Source organism: Dama dama, chromosome 9 (genome assembly GCF_033118175.1).
Source record: "Dama dama isolate Ldn47 chromosome 9, ASM3311817v1, whole genome shotgun sequence".
In the NCBI taxonomy this organism is placed as follows: Eukaryota; Metazoa; Chordata; class Mammalia; order Artiodactyla; family Cervidae; genus Dama; species Dama dama.
The window spans coordinates 99,352,350-99,373,587 of record NC_083689.1 but is presented as its reverse complement, the minus strand read 5'-3'; positions in this window follow the sequence as shown (position 1 = coordinate 99,373,587).

Sequence of the window (21,238 nt, the reverse complement as noted above, 5' to 3'; positions counted from 1 at the left end):
ATAATATCCTTGCTATGGTGATCTCACCTTTGAGTCCCATTTCTTCACTACCCCATATCCAAATTTTCTTTACTTTTCTAACTTTACAATATATCTGAACATATTCATCCATTTTTCTATGTCCATCCTCCAAGTCACCATCATTTTTCACTAGGAATACCCCAATATACTTCCTATTTTCTCCTTTTGCTGCACTATAATCCATTTTCCACATATCAGGCAGTAAGCTTTGAAATACACGAATAAAATCAGACCATTCTGCTGAGCATCACAGCAAGTGGCTTTCTACAGAAGTTGGCAATAATGACTTTTTGTGTTGGATAAAACTCTGGAGAATCGCTTGGATGGCAAGGAGATCAAATCAGTCCATCCTAAAGGAGATCAGTCCTGAATATTCATTGGAAGGACGGATGGTGAAGCTGAAACTCCAATACTTTGGCCACCTGATGCGAAGAGCTGACTCATTGGAAAAGACCCTGATGCTGGGAGAGATTGAAAGCAAGAGGAAAAGGGGACGACAGAGGATGAGATAGTTGGATGGCATCACCGACTCAATGGACATGAGTTTGAGTAAGCTCCAGGAGTTGGTGATGGACAGGGAGGCCTGGCCTGCTGCAGTCCTTGGGGTCACAAAGAGTCGGACAAGACTCAGCGAATGAACTGACTGATTGAACTTAGAAAAAAACTCACTGTTGTGATCTATCACATGTGCACGTTATAGCTCTTGCCTCCCTCTCAGGCATGAGTTCATATTTCCTACTTGCTCATTTTGTCTTGATCACGAATCTCTATATTAAACATCTAAGTCCTATTCTGTAAGCATTCCTAAGCTCATTTTTTCCCATGATGACTTTCCCAAAATATCCCTCTGAAATGTTATTTCCCCTAACATTTGATTGGTTGGTGTCTTTATGCAATTCAGCCTTCACCAATGCAGCCACTCAGTACTGCTCAGTCACCTGACATGTATCATTTCCATTACTTAGAACACTTGATGCTATGTTAAAAAATCGGTCATTGAATAGTTACTGATAGTAACCTTGTTTTTGTTGGGCTCACCCTTAAGCTCCAATCTTGGCATACAGATTCGCTTTGGCACATAGCAGCTTTCAGTAAATATTTGTTGAATAAATAATGATTTTATAAATGAATGTCATTTGCTTTAATGCTATACTCATATATAGGCTAGTATAATGACTAACCATAACAGATTCTTGACAGAAGTATTTTGAAGAAAAATATCTGATTTTACTAGGTCAGTTTATGTTTTTCCAAAGATTAAAGAGCCTACTTCCACTTCCACTTTGTCTATATCAGATAATTAAATGTGTCTCTTTTATATGCCAATACACAGTATGAAAAAAATGTCAAAGATGATGAACAACTGAGTGGACCATATCCATTGCAGAAGTTACACTTACCAAGCTTATGTCACTAGTAAAGACATATATATATATATATATATTATATATGTTTTTACATAATGCTGAGCAAAAGCGTACTGATCTATTAAAAAAGAGAATTTAGAAATATTGTTTATAATAGAAATTATAGAAATATTATTGACATGAACAACTCTTAAAAGGACTAAATTATACAGCAGAGTGGCTAATATTATAGAGTGAATTGACGAGCCAGGAGAGAAAGCCAAAGAAAAATTTTAGTAAAGATGCATTTTTGAGAACATAAAGTTTAGTATAATATCATCTCTATTAAAGAAACTTACAAGGACATTATAGTAAATGCCAAGCAAAAGCATAACTCAGGAAAATTATAATAAATATAAAGGGAGGGAATAAAAAAAGTTTTTAATTCTGAGGCTTGCATTTTAAATTCAACACAGTGGAGGTTTGAGATAGGATAATAGTCAAGAAATAGAGTTTGGAGGTATCTGTCTTTTTTGAAGTTTCTCATGAAAAATTTATTTATGTATTGCATATTCAATTTTTTAAAATAAATATATTGAGAGGAACATATGCACTCAGGCCAATAAATCTGGTGAGGGAATATTTGAAAAGTTTGTACATGGAACCTGGCAGTACAATGACTATTTTTCCTTCTTGTCAGAATATGTGATACCAAGACTTTGACCCTTGATTTTAATCAGAAGAAGTCAAAGTTTGTGCACCATTTTCTTTTAAGACTGTTCACACACACACATCATAACTGAAGGAAAAAATAATGTACAGTGTAAGTAAAGCTCATTAATCTGGTTCTACTTTTTAAAACCCCTTCTGGAACTCTTTCAGTAAACCAGCCTCCCTAATCTATTTAGAAGGAGTCATCTAATGTGTTTCCTGTGTAGTGGGACTCTGCCATTTTGAAGATTTAATGGCGTTAGACCAAGAGGAGAAGGTGAGTAGAGACTGTTGTCAGCCACTGTCTTTGCTCCAGAGAAAATTTGCAATACAGGTTCAGGACACTTCTGTCCTTATCCAGAACAGTCACTAGATTTTCTCACTGGTGTTTACTCCATAGGAAAAACCTCTCTGTTTCTACTCCAATACCAAGCATGTCAATCCAAGAGACAAAAATTTGGGTCAGTGGCAGACGAAGGTACTCCATTAAACACTTCTTTACAAACCCAGGTTATAGAAAAAGGCAAAAGTGCTGCTAGCTGAGTAGATTAATTGTCATGTAGGCAGCAGCAAATGCAACTTTTTCCTATAGGAAAGCATCCTCATTTTATGTACTCAGAATTTCCACAAATCACGGAGGAAAAGCATAGAAAATCAAAATTAGTACTTCCATATTAGAGACTAAACGTTAATATAAAATTTACAGACATCTCCTTTTGGGGTTTATCCTCTTACTATTTTTTCAGTGACTATATCACATATATGTTTTGTTTACAAACATAGAAATATAAGAAACTTGTTAAACTTTAATCTATGTTTTATACAATAATAAATCAAAAAGGTATATTTTTCACAAAATTTTTCAGTTTAGAAATTTTTAAAAATCCATGGCTGATTCATGTCAATGTATGGCAAAAACCACTACAATATTGTAAAGTAATTAGCCTCCAACTAATAAAAATAAATGAAAAAAAATAAAAATTTAAAAAAATTGAGATAAAATATACATGCCTTATAATATAGTGCTTGAGTGTTTGGTATGATGAGTTTTGATGATTACATGCAGCTATGTAATAACCATTCAAAGTAAGATATAGAACATTTATATCTCCTTTGAATGTTCCCTGATGATTTTCTCCACTCAATTCCAACCTTACTAGAAGTAACTACTTTCTTATTTTCAATATCAGTCTAATTATGCTTAAACTTCAAAAAAGTGAAATCATAGAATATATATCATTTTATTCAACATATTACTTTTTGAGTCATGCATGTTCTTGAGTTTTTTAGGAGCTCAATTCTTTTTTTATTTTTGAATACTTCATTATATGAATATAACAGTATCTGCTTATCTATTTTTCTTTTAATGAATATTCCTGTTATCTTAAAAATATTGAAATTTTATGAATAAGACATATAAGTAGTCTTATAAAAGTCATTTGTAGCATTATGTTTTTATATCTCTTACATAATTACCTAAGAGTATAAATTTTGGTTGACATTTATCTTCTGTTTTATATTTTTATGAATACCTAGTTGTTCCAGAATGATTTGTTAAAAGGACTTTTCCATTGATTTAACTTGGCACCTTTGTCAAAAATCACATTACAATATTGTGCTTGTCAAGTTCTTTACTATAATTTATTGATAGACTCTCCTATACTTATACCAATTACACACTGTTCTGTTTACTATAGGTTTAATATATGGGCTTCTTAGGTGGTTCAGTGGTAAAAAAAAAATCAACCTGCCAATGCAGGAGCCGCAGCAGATGCAGGTTCGATACTGGGTCAGGAAGGTCCCCTGGAGAAGGAAATGGCAACCCACCCCAGTATTCTTGCCTGGAGAGTTCCATGGACAGAGGAGCCTGGAGGGCTACAGCCCATAGGCCACAAAGAGTCAGACACAACAGAGTGACTGAGAAATCAGATGTCACAAAACCAGCTAATAGAACTGGTTAAATAACTTTGTTCTTATTTATCTTAGTTTGTGCTGCTATAATAGGATACAATATACTTGGTAACTAAAAAGCAAACATTTATTTCTCCAGTTCTGGAGGCTAGAAGTCTGAGGCCAGGGTCGCAGTATGGTCAAGTTCTTGGTGAGAGATTTCTTGTCAGTTTACATGGCAGAGAGAGACATGTGGGGTCTCTTCCTCTTTTTATAAAAGCATTAAATAAACCATGAGGGCCCACACTCAATTACCTCCCGAAGGCCCCACCTCCAATACCATCACATTGTGGGGAAGGGTTTTGACATGTGAACCTGGGACCAGGGGACACCGACATTCAGCATTCAAGATTATTTGGGCTCCTCTAAGTCTTTTGAATTTCCATGCAACTTTCAGAACCTGCTTATCAATTTCTTCAAAAAACCATTCATTATTAATGATGACTTCTTTCAAATCTACAGATTAATTTAGAAAGAATTCACATTAAGAAAATATGAAGTCTTTTTGTCAATGAAAATTATATATTTTTCCATCTATTTAGATCCTTCATTTCTTTCTGCATGGTTTTGTCATTTTCAACAGAGATGTCCTGCATAATTTTATAAGATATATTACAGTTTGATATATGAATATCCTGTTGCTATGAAGAAGGTATTTTTCTATTTCAGGTCTAATATTCCATTGCTACTATAGAAAAATACAATTTATTTCTATGTACTGAAGTTCTATCGTGCAGTCTTGCTTAGTTTACTTACTAATTCTCGGAGCAGTTTCTAGACACACAGCAATGTCATTTACAGGTAGAGCTTCACTTCTTTCACAGTCACTTTAGCTTTTATTCTTTATATGTATGTAATATATATATGTAGGTTTTCTCTTATTCTGTTTTTAATCCTTATACTGTTATTAATAATGATCCCTTAGCAAAATTGATAAAAACAAAACAAAAAGAACTGCTGCAGAAGGGACAACAGATACTCTTATTCAAGGACTCAGACAAGGATGACTTCTTTTGGCAAAGTAGAGAAAATAAAGTTTGCCTCTGGGGAAAGTATAGAGAAACTATTCATGTCCTAGACACAAACAATAACACGTTGATGCTGGGGTTAGAGGGATGCCAAAGCTCTTGGCCCTGGTAGAGAATCAGGAAGTCATCCTGGGCAAAGGGCCCTATACTGATTGCAGGTGGAGCTCTGTAACCTCAAGACAAGAGGCAGTGAACTCCTTACTACCAAGGACATCAGGATGAAGGAGTTTTCTGAGAAAGCCTCATCATGATGCCCAGGAGCACAAGGTTTATCTAAGATTTAGGTGGACGAGGACAACGGGGGTCTGCCCCTGCCTTTATCATAAGCCTGGGGACAAGAAACAATCAGTGATAGTCCACTGCTGAGGGAGCACAAGGAACATGGATTCAGAAACGCCCCCTGCCCCGCCCCGTGCAAACAAGCGAAGAGGGATAGCAGAAAGCTTAGAGAGGAATCAAAACACAGAAAAATCCTCTAGCCTCCTGGGTCCTGCCTTAAGCACAAGGCATCTAGAGCCCTCGCCAGAGAATGATGGACCATACATTGCCAAGAAGATAAAAATAGGAATAAAATCCCAACAGTTCAACTCCTAAATAGAGTGAATCAACCACCTACACTCAGGCCTAATAGAAAAAGCAGCAGGACTATTCTGTGACAAAAGTAGGATTTTTCTGTCTCTATTGTTATGCTACATGTGATAGATGTTAGTCAATCAAAAGTTAAAGAGCATGTAGAAAACAAGGAAAATGACCCACTTTTAAGACAGAAAGCAATAAACAGAACCAGACTCAGAAATGACCCAAATATTGTAGCTATTAGGAAATGGAAAAGAGCTATATTTAATTTTTGAAAAATTTGAGGGGAAAATGTTGATTAACATACATGAACACACTCGGGAATTTTAGTGGAGAGATATGATCTGTAAGAAAGAATGTAATGGGATTGTTAGAAATAAAATCAATGATAAAGAATTCTTTTGATGAAATCAACAGTCAGCAGAAATTATTCAAAGTCAAGCATAAAGAGGAAAATAATTTAAAAAGAAAAAAAAAAAAAAGACAGTATCCAGAAGCTGTGGAATTAAACAAATGGCCTAAATTCAAGTTTGAGAAGTTCAAGAATGAGAAGAGAGAAAGGGGAGAAAAAAGGAAGGTTGGAGAGACAGTAGCTGAGAACTTTCCAAAAGAAATAAAAGCATACAGGAGATAGACAACAAAATATAGACACCAGTAGCACAGAGAAACCCTAGCAGGATAACAACAACAAGAACATATACCTTAATAAAAAAAAAAAAAAAAACTAACTAAAAGTAAAGAGAAAAGCTTAAAGGCAGCCGGGGGGGGGGAGGGGGGGAACCGACATAAAGAGGGACAAAAGTAATTATAGCATACTTCTTCTGAGAAACAATTCAAAATACTGGGGGTGGGGGTGGGGTGGGGAGAAATAAACCCAGAATTCCATATCCAGTGAAATACACTTCAAAAATAAGAACCCTTTCAGAAAACAAACACTGGAGTGTATTGCCAGGAGACTTGCTGGACACTAAATATTAAATTGATGCTTTTGAACTGTGGTGTTGGAGAAGACTTTTGAGAGTCCCTTGGACTGCAAGGAGATCCAACCAGTCCATCCTGAAGGACATCAGTCCTGAATATTCATTGGAAGGACTGATGCTGAAACTGAAGCTCCATACTTTGGCCACCTGATGCGAAGAGCTGACTCATTTGGAAAGACCCTGATGCTGGGAGAGATTGAAGGCAGGAGGAGAAGGGGATGACAGAGGATGAGATGGTTGGGTGGCATCACCGACTCAATGGACATGACTTTGTGTGAACTCTGGCAGTTGGTGATGGACAGGGAAACCTGGCATGCTGCAGTCCATGGGGTCACAAAGAGTCGGACACAACTGAGTGACTGAACTGAACTGAAATATTGTACAAAGTCTTATGAAAATAAAAGTTTACCATCTTATGGAAATTTGATGGGCAAAAGTAAATGGAGAAGACAGAAACTACAAAGAGAAGTAAACATAAAAGGCACTGTTGTCTTATTTCACATCCCTGTGTAAGATAACTGATTATGTGAGTAAAAAACACAAACAACATAGTGTGAGATTTACGAGGTCTATTAAGATAAACTGTGTTTTAGAATAGCACAAAAGGTAAGAGGGAAGATTTGGGAACACACTGTTTTAAGTTTTATAAACTTTATGCAGAGTAGTATAATTAAAAAAAAAACCAAAACTACAAACAAATAAAACAGAAACAGACTCCAATACAGGGAACAAATTAGTGATTACCACTAATGAGGGGTGGGGTGGGGGAACCAAACAGAAAAAGGGGAAGAAGAGGTATAAACTACCAGTTATGAAACTAGCAAGTCACAGGGAAGTTATGTACAGTATAGGGATTATAGTCAATATTTTATAATAATTTTGTTTGGCATGTATAATATAAAAATACTGAATCACTATGTTGTATATCTGAAACTAATAATATTTCAAGTCAACTATATTTCAATGACTTTTTTAAAACATAGACAATAATAAGTTACTGACATATTTCATTAAGTCTAGGGCAATTAATAAAAAAAAAATAAGAAGGATAAAACTGATTCACCAACAGAAAAGAATTGGAATAAAAAATACTGAATCCAAATGAAGGTAGGGAACAAAGGCAAAAAGAAGGAACAAAGTCACCATAGAGAATATATCTAACAACATGGAATACTCACATCAAATCACATAATTATATTAAATAGGAATGATCGAATACTCCAGTATGAAGTAGATTGTCAAATTAAAATTTAAAAAGACCAAAATATGTCATGTGTAATAGGAAACCAACTTTAAATACATAGATTGGTTAAATGTAAAAGAGTGGGAAAAATACATCAGGCAACATTGGTTAAAAGTGACATGACTAGATTACCAGAAAAAAAATAATTATATTGCAGAATAAAAAAATTACCTAGGGTACAGAGGAACATCAAATAATTTTAAGCTAGTCAGCTCATCAAGAAAACGTAACAATCCTAAGAATGGATTAGCCACCAAGAGTACTTCAAATTACATGAAGCAAATACTGTTACAGTAAAAGAAGAAATAGAAAAAAATATAGGTATACATGGAGACTTCTCATTTCTTCCTCAGTAATCAATTTCAGAAGACAGAAAATCAGTAAGGGTTTGGAAGGCCTGAGATGTCAAACAGCTTGACCAAATTGAAATTTATAGTACAATCTGCCCAACAACAGCAGGACATACATTTTTTTTTTAAGTGGATATGGCAGTTGACCAAGACAGACTATAGTCTGGGCTGTAAAACAAACATCAACAAATTCAAAGAACAGAAATCATACAAAGTATGTTCTTTTCATTGCTAAAATGGAAAAAAGCCCTACAATATATCTGGAATAATTAGATTGTAGGGACTTCCCTTGTGGCTCAGATAGTAAAGAATCTGCCTGCAATGCAAGAGACCCAAGTACAATCCCTGGGTCAGGAAGATGCCCTGGAAAAGGAAATGGCAACCCATTCCAGTATTCTTGCCTGGAGAATTCCACAGACAGGAGAACCTGGGCAAGCTGCAGTCCATGGGTTTGCAAAGAGTAGGACACGACTGAGCAACCAACACACAATTAGCGTTTTAGCAGATTTCATGACATGAGGCTAGGTAGACATAAAAATTAATTATACTGATTCTTAAAATTATATTTAAAATTTTGAATTTATTTGCTATATAAAGGTTATAATAAATATGACTAAAATTCTAAATTTCCAGAAGAGATATTCATGTGTGTTAGGGTCTAATATTAATAATATTTAAAATATTCATTATTGTGTTTTTGTACTTTTTATACTTTGTTATCAATTTTCTTGTATTCCACTATGAAATTTCAATGGGTTAAAAAAAAAAAGTGTCTTATACAAAGGGGGCTGCAGATGAGGAGATGATTAGATTCATGCGTACTAAGTCGCTTCAGTTGTATCTGCCTGTGTGAGCCTAAGGACTGTAGACCTCCAAGCTCCCCTGTCCATGGGATTCTCCAGGCAAGAATACTGGAGTGAGTTGCCCTGCCCTCCTCCAGGGGACCTTCCCAACCAGGGATCGAACCCGTGTCTCTCATGTCTCCTGGGCTAGCAGGTGGGTTCTTTACCAGCATCATCAGCATCACCAACTCAATAGACATGAATTTGAGCAAACTCCGAGATAGCAGAGGACAGAGGAGCCTGGTATGCTGCAGTCCATGGGGTCACAAAGAGTTTGACATGACTTAGTGATGGAACAACAACAAATTTCATCTACTTTGTTGAGTATAATTATTTTAATCATAATAACAAGAGGTAAAAGTAATTTTCTGCCACAAGATGCATTTAAAGCAGAGGACTTACAAAAGACTAATAATTATGAGTGTATAAATATAAATCATCTGCATACTCACTAAGAATGACAAAAAATAAATTCAAGAACTTTTTTTGATTATTTTTTTCCCTGGTGGTTCCTACAATGCAGGAGACCCAAGTATAATCCCTGGGTCAGGAAGATTCCCTGGAGAAGGGCAGGACTACCCACTCCAGTATTCTTGCCTAGAGAATTCCATGGACAGAGGAGTCTGGTGGGCTACAGTCCATGGGGTCATAAAGAGTTGGACATGAGTGAGTGACTAACACTTATCCAATATTTACTTTGAAATATTAAAAAATGTTTTTAAACTCTATCTTTAGAAAATAATACTGAGATCTCCAAACTGTTACAAGTAATCAATCATGTATTTGAGCTTGGTTGGCTATCATAAACAGCAAACTTTTTCTAAGGAAAAAAAAAAACACAGCTCCTTCTCCTTAGTGCCAATTCTTCTTTCTTGATTCTTTAAAAAATATGGGGGAGTGGTGGTGGTGCGAGAACTCCAATTATATATTTTCTCCTAACTGAAACTGCTCATTGGCAGCTGGCTCTCTGCTTCTGAAGTTTTATAAATCCTCTTTGGACGTATATATTCTAGAAATGGATTTTGCCTTGAGCACTATGATTCATCTGGAGGTAGGGAAACTTCTAAATTAATGTCTGACTCTCCTCACTCTCATTCTTGGATTTTAGGGTTTTTTTTTTTTTTTCCCTTATCAATATCATGAAAAGTGATGCAACATTCTACATCTGGGCCATTTGATTGCTTTTTATTGAAAGTTGTATAAAATGAAAACTTACCAAATGACATCTTATGTGTTATCAATGTTTAAAAAGCATTATTTAAATATAAAAGACCCAAATGTGCTTTATTTCTTAAATCTATTCATAGTGGATAGCAATTAACTTTAATAATCATCACATAGTACAGTCTTTAAAATATACCATGAATGCTTTGAATAAAGATTACGCAAACAAAAATATCTTTAGTACTTTGTATTTAATACTGATAGAGAATCTAGACATGAAATAGAGCAGTTATATATTGAAAACAACAAGAATTTACAAATTACTTGTTTTTAAAAGATGTACTAAAAATTCAGCTATCCAGAGTCTAATTTAGGAAACTGCTTTTCAGATATGCTAACCCGTATGTTACCTCTGTTTCTACCACTGCTTCACATTCCTATATTTACAATGTTGTGTTAAATCCAGAACAGGGTTGGAGGGTAAGAGAGAAGGAGGGTAGTCTTTGCTACTTTGAAGAGATCTATTCTCTGGTAACTCATGGAGTCTTAAAGGCCCTCAGATATGAAACCTATTTAGTATCACTCAAAAAGGCTCTCTCATCCCATCCTTTTTTCTGGCTCTATTTTGTGACCCATGTGACCCCTCGGAGCCCACCAGGTTCCTCTGTCCATGGGATTCTCCAAGCAAGAATTTTGAAGTGGTTACCAATTCCTTCTCAAGAGGATCTTCCGAACGGAAGGATCAAACCCAGGTGTCCTATATTACAGGCAGAGTCTTTACCATCTGGGCCACCAGGGAAGTCCTCTGGCACATATAAACTTGCCTACATCAGGGATTTTTATTTATTTGCACTCAATTTCTTTGGAAGTTTAATGTGTGGCTTAGACAAATGTTGGGATGTTGCTATGGTCTCAATGTTTCATCCCCCCAGATTCATACACTGAAATCTTAATTCCCGAGATGATGGTACAAGGGGGTGTGGCTTATGAGAGCTGACCACATCATGAGGAAGAAACCCTCATAACTGAGACTAGTGACCTTATAGAAGAGTTCCCACACAGCTACTTGGCCCTTTCCACCATGTGAAGACTCACCGAGAAGTTGGCAATCTCTCAAGCCAGAAAAGGCTCTTTGCCAGAACAGAAAACATGCTGACACTCTGACCTTTGTCTGTGAGAAATAAATTTTTGTTGTTTATAAACAGCCCAAACAAATTAAGACAGATGAGTATAAAAATTTGAATCAGTTCTAATGAGATGGATGAAACTGGAGCACATTATACAGAGTGAAATAAGCCAGAAAGATAAAGACCAATACAGTATACTAATGCATATATATGGAATTTAGAAATATGGTAATGATAACCCTATATGCAAAACAGAAGAAGAGACACAGATCTACAGAACAGAATTTTGGACTCTGTGGGAGAAGGCAAGGGTGGGATGTTTCGAGAGAACAGCATCAAAACATGTATATTATCAAGGGTGAAACAGATCACCAGCCCAGGCTGGATGCATGAGACAAGTGCTCGGGCCTGGTGCGCTGGGAAGACCCAGAGGGATCGGGTGGAGAGGGAGGTGGGAGGGGGGATCGGGATGGGGAATACATGTAAATCTATGGCTGATTCATGTCAATGTGTGACAAAAACCACTACAATATTGTAAAGTAATTAGCCTCCAACTAATAAAAATAAATGGAAAAATTAAAAAATTAAAATAAATAAATAAATAAACAATAAAAACAAAGTGGCACAGGAAGGTAATGAGACACAAATATGACCAGGAAGGCATAACTGAAACTGTTAATACTATGATGGTTAGAAAAAAAAGAAAATCACCTGAAAGAAGTAGGTAATAAGAGTCAGCAAGACATTGCCAAGAATTATGCTTTGAGTTGATACCTACACATGGCAGAACCTGCTGGCTGGCCTCCTTTCCCTCACTTCCTGAGGGCTTCATGGTTTAGAACTTCTAACTGTGAAAAGAATAGAGAGGGTGCGGATTAAAACTCATTGTAAAATTTTGCCATTATAACAGAGAAGGAATTCACAGTTTGTTAATTCAGTTTCAGACGGTAGCTCAGATGGTAAAGAGTTTGCCTGCAGTGCTGGAGACCCAGGTTCAATCCCTGGGTCAGGAAGATCCCCTGGAGAAGGAAATGGTAACCCACTCCAGTATTCTTGCCTCTAGTAGGCAAGAAGGTCCAATCCCATGGACAGAGGAGTCTGGAGGGCTACAGCCCATAGGTCACAAAGAGTTGGACTGAGTGACTTCACTTAATTTAGTTTCTGAAACTAATATAACACTTTAAATTAAACATTGAAAACTCAGATGTTTCCTTAATATTAAGAAACGTAATTGTACTCTCAAGTTGAAAAGATTTTTGTGAAATTTAGTAATATGCCTAATATTCTCATATAAAACGTTGATGTCTAGAAAGTAATCATGACTTCATCTGACCTAAGTAAAAGGATCATGAGATTTCTTCTTGTTTTAATAATACAGAGACATGGGGACTGCCAGTCCTCTCTGTCTCTCATCATCTCCCAACGTTTGCCCAAGTTCATGTCCATTGCATCAGTGATGCCATCCGACCTTACATAAGCATCTTATTTAATCCTCACAACAGCCCTATGGTATGGCAAAGTTATATAGGAAAACAAACCAAAGTTTACAGAAATTAATGAATAACACAGAGCGAAGCTAGAATGTGAACCCAGGGATTCTGATTATAGATTCTCTGTGCTTAATTATCATGTTACATTGTTCTGTGTGTGTGTGTGTGTTAGTAACTCAGTCGTGTCTGACTCTGCGACCCCATGGACTGTAGCCCACCAGGCTCCTTTGTCCATGGGATTCTCCAGGCAGGAATACTAGAGTGGGTTGCCTTCTATGTATGCAGAAATTGAGCAAGGAAGAACCAAATGACTTGTTCATGCTCATGTAGTAAATTAGAGATGGCAGAACATAAAAATGAAAATTACAAACGTTATTCATTCTACCAGTCAAACCAGACTAACATCCAGGTGTTGGTCAGAACTGAGCTCTGATCAGAAGCTTGCATGGGGAATGGTCCCCTCCCAGGCTCCCTCAGATTGTTTGCAGACCTCATCTTCTTGTGGCTATAGGACTCAAGTCCCCATTGTCTTGTGGGCTGTCATCTGAGGGCTCTCAGCCCACATAGAATGACCGAAGTTCTCTGCTACCCAACCTCCCCATAGCCAGTGAAGAGTCATGGCTTTCAGTCATATATATGCAAGAAAATGAATTCTGCCAGCAACATGAGTGAGCTTTGAGGTGAATCATTGCCTAGTGGGGTCTCCAGATAAGAACATGGCCCAACCGAAAAAGTGACTGCAGCCTTGTAAGGCTCTGAGTAGAGGACCTATATAAGCCATCCGCACCATCCATCCCTACTGTGCTGACCCCTCTGAGGGAGGAAAGGAACAGGCTGAGCTGACTCAATCTTGAAAAAGAAGGAAACTCCGTCTTGCACTTTCAGTGAGCTTTGGACTATGTGCCTGGTAGCCATGGGGATAACATACCTATGGCCAAACTGGCCTCCTGGACTTATATACACCAGATTCCATACCAAGATTTCCCATCACCAAAAAATTTGTAATAATCCCCTATGTAGTCAATCACCTTTTAATCTTTATGGCCCCCATCGGTGTAGGCTACAATGTATAACCAACTGACACTTCTGATTATGAATCATGGCTGTAACCTGATTGTATCTCCATTTAACACTTTCCAGGCTAGGTTGAAGGAATTTGGGGATGTGGGCTTGAGCAGCACACTTAAGGTATATAAGGTTTTCACAAAAGTCAGTCGGGGTCCTTGGCTAAGAGGAGACTCTACCTTGGACCCACCGGTGTAATAAACTGCACTCTACTATCTGCGTTGTCCTTCTGAGGGAATTTGTTTCCCGGAACATGTGGCTACAACACCTTGACCTGAGGGGAATAGGTTGCCAAGAGTAGGGACATGACATCAATAGCAGAGGGCAAGACCCAAGCGCTCATTTTAGGTAGACAAGAAGAGAAGCCTTGGGTAGGGTCTAGAAGCGGGAGTTAGGGTTTAGAATGGAGGATTAGGGTTTAGAATTCTGACTCACAAACACTGTGAGATGACATTTGGGTTGTTTTAAACATCTAAGTTTGTATTAAACTGCCGTACAACAATAGAAAATTGATATAGATTTTGGTACCACAGATGGGTTAAAGAGAACAATGTTATGACTTCATTAGTTAGGTAAAAAATTTGAGTCATGCAAAGGTACTTTTTTAAGTTTAAGAGAATTTAGTTCAAGAAAATGAAGTGAAGTCACTCACTCGTGTCCGACTTTTTGCAAACCCATGGACTATATAGCCCACTAGGCTCCTCCATCCATGGAATTTTCCAGGCAAGAGTACTGGAGTGGGTCCCATTTCCTTCTCCAGGGGATCTTCCTGACTCAGGGATCATACCTGGGTCTCCCGCATTGCAGGCAGATGCTTTTACCATCTGAGCCACCAAGAAAATAGTGGGCTATTTTGTGTCAAAGTTTATATGGATTGAAAAAGTCATAAAAAAATCTTACCCAATATTTCTATAAATTGAATTGGTCAAAAAGAGGGATTCAGTGAACTTAACACCAGACTTGTACCAGCAGAGAAGGGTCTTGACCTAAATTGCCTGACTCCTCTTCCAGCCAGTATTTGCCTATACCACACTGGTCTTTGTGTAGTTGTCTCATTTACTCATTTATTTTCTCATTTGTTTTCTCAATAAGCTGAATGCTGATTATAAAGCAATGGACATAATTTTCTAGGTATTGGGGGAACTACAATAATAGTCTAAGTGTGCTATCAACAATGCAAAGAATGGCACAGAAGAGCATGCGGAGTGTTTCATAGGAGAGGTGCAGACAACGATAACTTGCAATTTAATGAAAAAGAATACTTTTACTTTGGGAGGAATGATAATTGAGAAAAGATCTTTAAAATGAGGTTAGCATCCTACCAAACTTGAAAGGACCAATAAATTTAAAATCGATGGCATTAGAGTAAATGTTAAGATAAAATACTCCTTTCTCATGAGGATTTCGTATAAAATGACTTGTTCTGCATCAAATAGACTTAGTTTTCTCAAACGCTGGTCATATCAAAGTCATCATATATTTTAAGACAGATTTACCTTAGGAAGAATGCTTACATATGTGCTGGTGTGTATGTGTGTGTTGAGGGTGGCGTAGCTGCTTTTCCTCAAAGCCCTTGTGCCATCAGCCAATAGCTCAAACCATTCCACAGCAATGGGCCCAGCAGTTGTAATTTTTTAAGGCCTCACTGAGGATTTTCATAAACAACATAGATTGAGGAATCAAAACATTACTTCTCAAGAATGAATTTAAAATTCTCTTGGACTTCCAGTTTCAGGACAGTGTCTTTCGACCTCTAATATGCATACGTATTGCTGAAGTTCTTGCCCAAATGCAGACAATATTTCAGCAAGTCTACAAGGGACCCAAAATTCTGCATATCTGAAGCTGGAATCAACTCCTCTGAGCTGCTTTGGTTTTACTTTGTACTCCTTGGTATCCCAAGCACAGGATTCTACCTACAAGACTCACCCACTCAAGTTATTTATCCCTGTAAAGCAACTTTGACCTCAAACCCTCCTGCAGGCTGGGGCTCAGCTTCAGCAAAGTGTAGCACTGAAAGAGTTGCCCAGCTTTTCACTGGTATGTACCAATACCTAAAATCCATTGGTGGTTAGTTTTCTCATTTAAAAGAGAGGGGGAAAAAACCTTTAAAATTAATCCAGGTATTGCAAAGCAATGAGATTCTCTATTAGATGCTTTTCAAAATATATATTATTTATGTGCCCCTCATATTTAATTTTGTCAGTATTACCCTGTGAAATGCAATATTTCTTGCCATATTGGGAAACAAAGATGTCACAGCCATCAGGGACTTCAGCCCTTCAAATGTAAATTTCTGAGCCCAGAAGGCAATACCAGCTACTTGGCAGCCACCAACCGCTTCCCTGGTAAGCGCTGAGGAATAGGAGTGGGTTGGGGGAGGTTGGGGGAATGCAAAGAAAGTATTAGAGGCAGCCACCTGCCACATCCACCACCCCTTATCGTGACCGAGGAATGAAGGACATGAACAATCAAAAGGCAGGATTTGGCCCAAGATAGATGAGATGCACATGAAAAACAATTTCAGTAAGCCTGGATGCTTGTATCTTCCCATAATGGAAAAGTGCTAAATCCCTGAATGCAAGGTACCTGGGTTTCCTTAATTAACAATAATCTTTTAATATTCAGATTACCTGTCCCTTGCTGAATAACTTCTATATAGCCTGACTCCTTCTCCAACCTCCTCGGAAACAGTTCTCTAGGGTCCCCTGAAATGCTGTCTTCCAGGCTTGAAGTCCTCAGGATTCCTACTGAACCTAACTCTCAACTTTTAGGTCGTGTGTGTTTTTTCAGTTGACATCTATATGTAACTTTTAACAAATATCTAACTGAGGAAAAAAAAAAAATCAATTTCTTCTGAACAAACAAAAATGTGCTGACCCATGATGCATTAAGAAAAAAAAAAAAGCAGCACCTCACTGAATGTCACTGCATGAAAGAATACTCCAGATTTTAAAGACAGACAGTAGAAGGCCGAAATTATAACAACATGGGATTCAGAGACAGACAGGTCTGCATTTTACTTCTGACTCGAAGTTAACTGCATGATCTTGGGTCATTTGCTTATATCTTAGTTCTGAAAATTGGCACTTGCCATGGGTGCTTGCCATCTATCTCCACATGGATTAAATCCTGTGCTGCTGCAGCTGCTGACCTCCAACGCCCCCTCAAGGAGCTCAGGATGGAGAACAGACATGAGGCACTCTGTGTTCTGGGAAAACTGGCAGGACAGGTCTTCAGATAGTTAGATATTCTCAGGAGCTGGTTTTATGAGCCCAATTCTTGTAGCTCCTCATATCTGCTGCTGCTGCTGCTAAGTCACTTCATTCATGTCCGACGCTGTGCAACCCCATAGACGGCAGCCCACCAGGCTCCCCCGTCCCTGGGATTCTCCAGGCAAGAACACCGGAGTGGGTTGCCATTTCCTTCTCCAATGCATGAAAGTGAAAAGTGAAAGGGAAGTCGTTCAGTTGTGTCCGACTCTTAGCGACCCCATGGACTGCAGCCCACCAGGCTCCTCCGTCCATGGGATTTTCCAGGCAAGAGGACTGGAGTGGGGTGGGTGCCATTGCCTTCTCCATCCTCATATCTAGAAAAGCATTAAAATCCATCATGGTGATAACTGTTTCTCTTGTCTAGCAGAAGCTTCACCAGACCAGAAGAAACTTCCTAAAAAATAAACAAGCTTAATTGCCTGTACTCCATCTTCACCAAAATCACGTCTATTCTGGCCTTCTCCCCCCATCTCTCTGGAGCAGCCTCCCAGAGCTATCTGAGGTGCTGTCTCCCAGGCTGCAGTCCTCATACTGCCCCAAATAAAACTGATCTTGTAACTCTCATGTTGTGTAATTTTTTTAAGTTGATGGTGCCTAGGTTTCCACAACTGCAAACAGGATGTGGATACTAATAGCCCTAAAGAACCAGGTTGTGATGAGCACTACCCACGGTAAAACTCTCAATCCATAAAGACCTACACAACAGGTATTATTGTTCTTAAAGTGGGAGAAAACTGAAAACTAATTATTGCCCAATTCCCCTTCCCTGGTCCTTTAGTCTTACAAATCAGGGAAACATCTGGAACAGAGATGAACACTCTAGAAGCCTCTCTACAAAAACCACAGAACCTTTTATACCTTTTCCAAGTAGCAGAATCCCAGCTTCTATTTCCTATTTCCCTTAGTATGACATCCTTGAAAAGAACTGTCATTTTCATTTAATAGAAAAACTGAAAGCTAAGTTTACTTTCTAAAATTGTAGCTAAAGTGAAACCAAAGTTAAATTCATTTTTTTTTCCCCTGAACTTTTCATCTGAGTAGTTGTATCTTACAGTTTCTGTGTAAATAATATTCTTGCCCTTGTAACATTTTGTATAAAACAAAATCATAGGATAACTGTTACTTTAAGTAATGCATTACTCTATAAATGTAAATAGTCATAAAGCGTAAAGAACACATTAAAAAGTAACTGAGTTTAATTGCATCCCTGGGACTGTTTGTTGTGCCTACAACTAGATGTTAGCTTAAAAAAAGTCAAGGTCTGAGATGTATTTTTCAGTTACCCCTGAAACTGTAGAGTGGCTCTATGGCTAGCCTTCAACCACTGAATAATATTTAAAGATGAAAGGTTTTTAAATGTAATTTTTTTTTAAATATTGACATTTTACCCCATGATAATGGTACAAAATTTACTTGTTTTGTTTCTGTTTTTCTCCCATCCCTCCCACTACCACATTCCACCTCACTTAGGGAGGGCATAAAATGATATTTCTGAGAAGGCATCATTGAAATGTTGGCCTTCCCAAATTACTTTAAAATTAGGACTATAAAGAGACTATAAACAAATTGTATTGAATTTTAGTAATTCTGACCCATATGGCAGAAAGCGAAGAAGAACTAAAGAGTCACTTGATGAAAGTGAAAAAAGAAAGTGAAAAAGTTGGCTTAAAATTCAACATTCAAAAAACTAAGATCATGCCATCTGGTCCCATCATTTCGTGGCAAATACATGGGGAAACAAGGGAAACTGACAGACTTTGTTTTTTGGGCTTCAAAATCACCACAGATGGTGACTGCAGCCATGAAATTAAAAGATGCTCCTTGGAAGAAAATCTATGACCAACCTAGGCAGCATATTAAAAAGCAGAGACATCACTTTACCAACAAAGGTTCGTCTAGTCAAAGCTATGGTTTTTCCAGTGGTCATGTATGGATGTGAGAGTTGGACCAAAGAAAGCTAAGCACCAAAGAATTGATGCCTTTGAACTGTGGTGTTGGAGAAGATTCTTGAGAGTCCCTTGGACTGCAAGGAAATCAAACCAGTCAATTCTGAGGGAAATCAGTCCTGAGTATTCATTGGAAGGACTGATGCTGAAGCTGAAACTCTAATACTTTGGCCACCTGATGCGAAGAGCTGATTCATTGGAAAAGACCCTGATCCTGGGGAAGATTGAAGGCAGGAGGAGAAGGGGATGACAGAGGATGAGATGGTTGGATGGCATCACGGACTCAATGGACATGAGTTTGAGCAAGCGCAGGAGATGGTGAAGGACAGGGAAACCTGGCATGCTGGAGTCCATGGTTTCGCAGAGTTGGACACGTCTGAGAGACTGAACAGTGAATGCAAGGCACTACTTGGAGTATATTATTGTCACCACACTAGTGGATGGCCATGACCAAGATGGCCTCAATGGTCTTACCCTTCTCCTCAGCTTCACTAAAATTCAAATGGGTTTCATTCTCACTTTAAATTTCTGATCTCCCTTTTCTGAGAACATTCACTTTAGGAAGCTTGGAATTACAAGTTCTTTCTCCATCCCTTTGAATTATAAATAAATCTTCCAGCCTCTGACCAGTTTTTCAACCCAGGAGTATCTTTTTCAAAGACCAAGGAGCCAGTACCTTTGAAATGTAATAATCTAATGAGACAGATCCCCCTATCTCCAGGTTTCCTGAACCTGATTTAGATAAACATCAATTAGCAAATATAAAGGACTTCATCTCATTGACCAAAGGCCCCACAGTAGCCTATCTCACCCCAGTTAATAACTCTCTTACCTCTTGTTTTAGTGGAGTTGAGTTCAATCTTTCCTATTGCAATAGTTTTGAATAAATTATTCCTTGACTCTCTAACTCTGCCCAGGGCAATTTTTCTTTGACAGACTATGGATTCAATAGAAATTGGACAATAGGAAAAATGTTATATTTTTTCAAAGATTGAAAAGTTATCAGTTATAATATTGTATATGAAGATGATGAGTCAGGGATGAAAGTCACAAATTCAAACTGTAGCTGGGTCTCTGCTTAGGTGTAAGGTTTCTTTGTCTTAGATTTCTGTCTCATGCATGTATCTCTTTGTGTCCACATGACTTGTAAGTAAAGTTAGATGTTACTCAGTTACTCTGAGTTACTATGGAATGGTAGTAACTAGGCTTCCCTCATAGTTCAGTTGGTAAAGAATCCACCTGCAATGCAGGAAACCTCAGTTTGATTCCTGGATTAGGAAGACCCCCTGGAGAAGGGATAGGCTACCCACTCCAGTATTCTTGGGCTTCCCTGGTGGCTCAGCTGGTAAAGAATCCTCCTGCAATGCAGGAGACCTGGGCTCGATCCCTGGGTTTGGAAGATCCCCTGGAGAAGGGAAAGGCTACCCACTCCAGTATTCTGGCCTAGAAAATTCCATGGACTCTATAGTCCATGGGGTCACAGAGAGTCGGACACGACTGAGCAACTTTCACTTCACTTCACTATGAAATGGGTCTTATAGATGAGTCTAGAACAAACTTAAGTGTTCAGAGAACACGAGTTAAGAGTAAGGACCAAAGGATTGGAGGGGGAAAGAAATGATATGTCAGGGAACAGCAACCACGTTTATTTTAACTAGAGTGTGTCAACTACAAGTTGGCACTTGTCATTGCTACGTACCATCTACAAGGATTAAATCATGTTCTGCTGCAGCTGCTGACCTTTAACTTCCCCTGAAAGGAGTTCAGGATGGAGATCAGAAATGAGGTACTCTAGACTCTGGGAAAAACTGGCAGAGTAGATCTTCAGATAGGCATATTCAGGAGCCAATTTCATGAGCCCAATTCTTGTATCTCCTCATATTTAGAAAAACATTAAATTCCTTCATGATTTATGATGGTTCCTCATGACTAGCAGAAACCAGCTTGAAAAAAAAAAAAAAAAAAATATATATATATATATATATATAAGCTTGAATGCCTGTATTCCTCCTTCACCAAAACTACATATATACTGACCTTCCTCCCTTACCTCTGTGGAACCCTTTCTTAGAGCTATCTCAGATGTTGCCACCTGAGCTATATTCTTCATTTTGCCTCAAATAA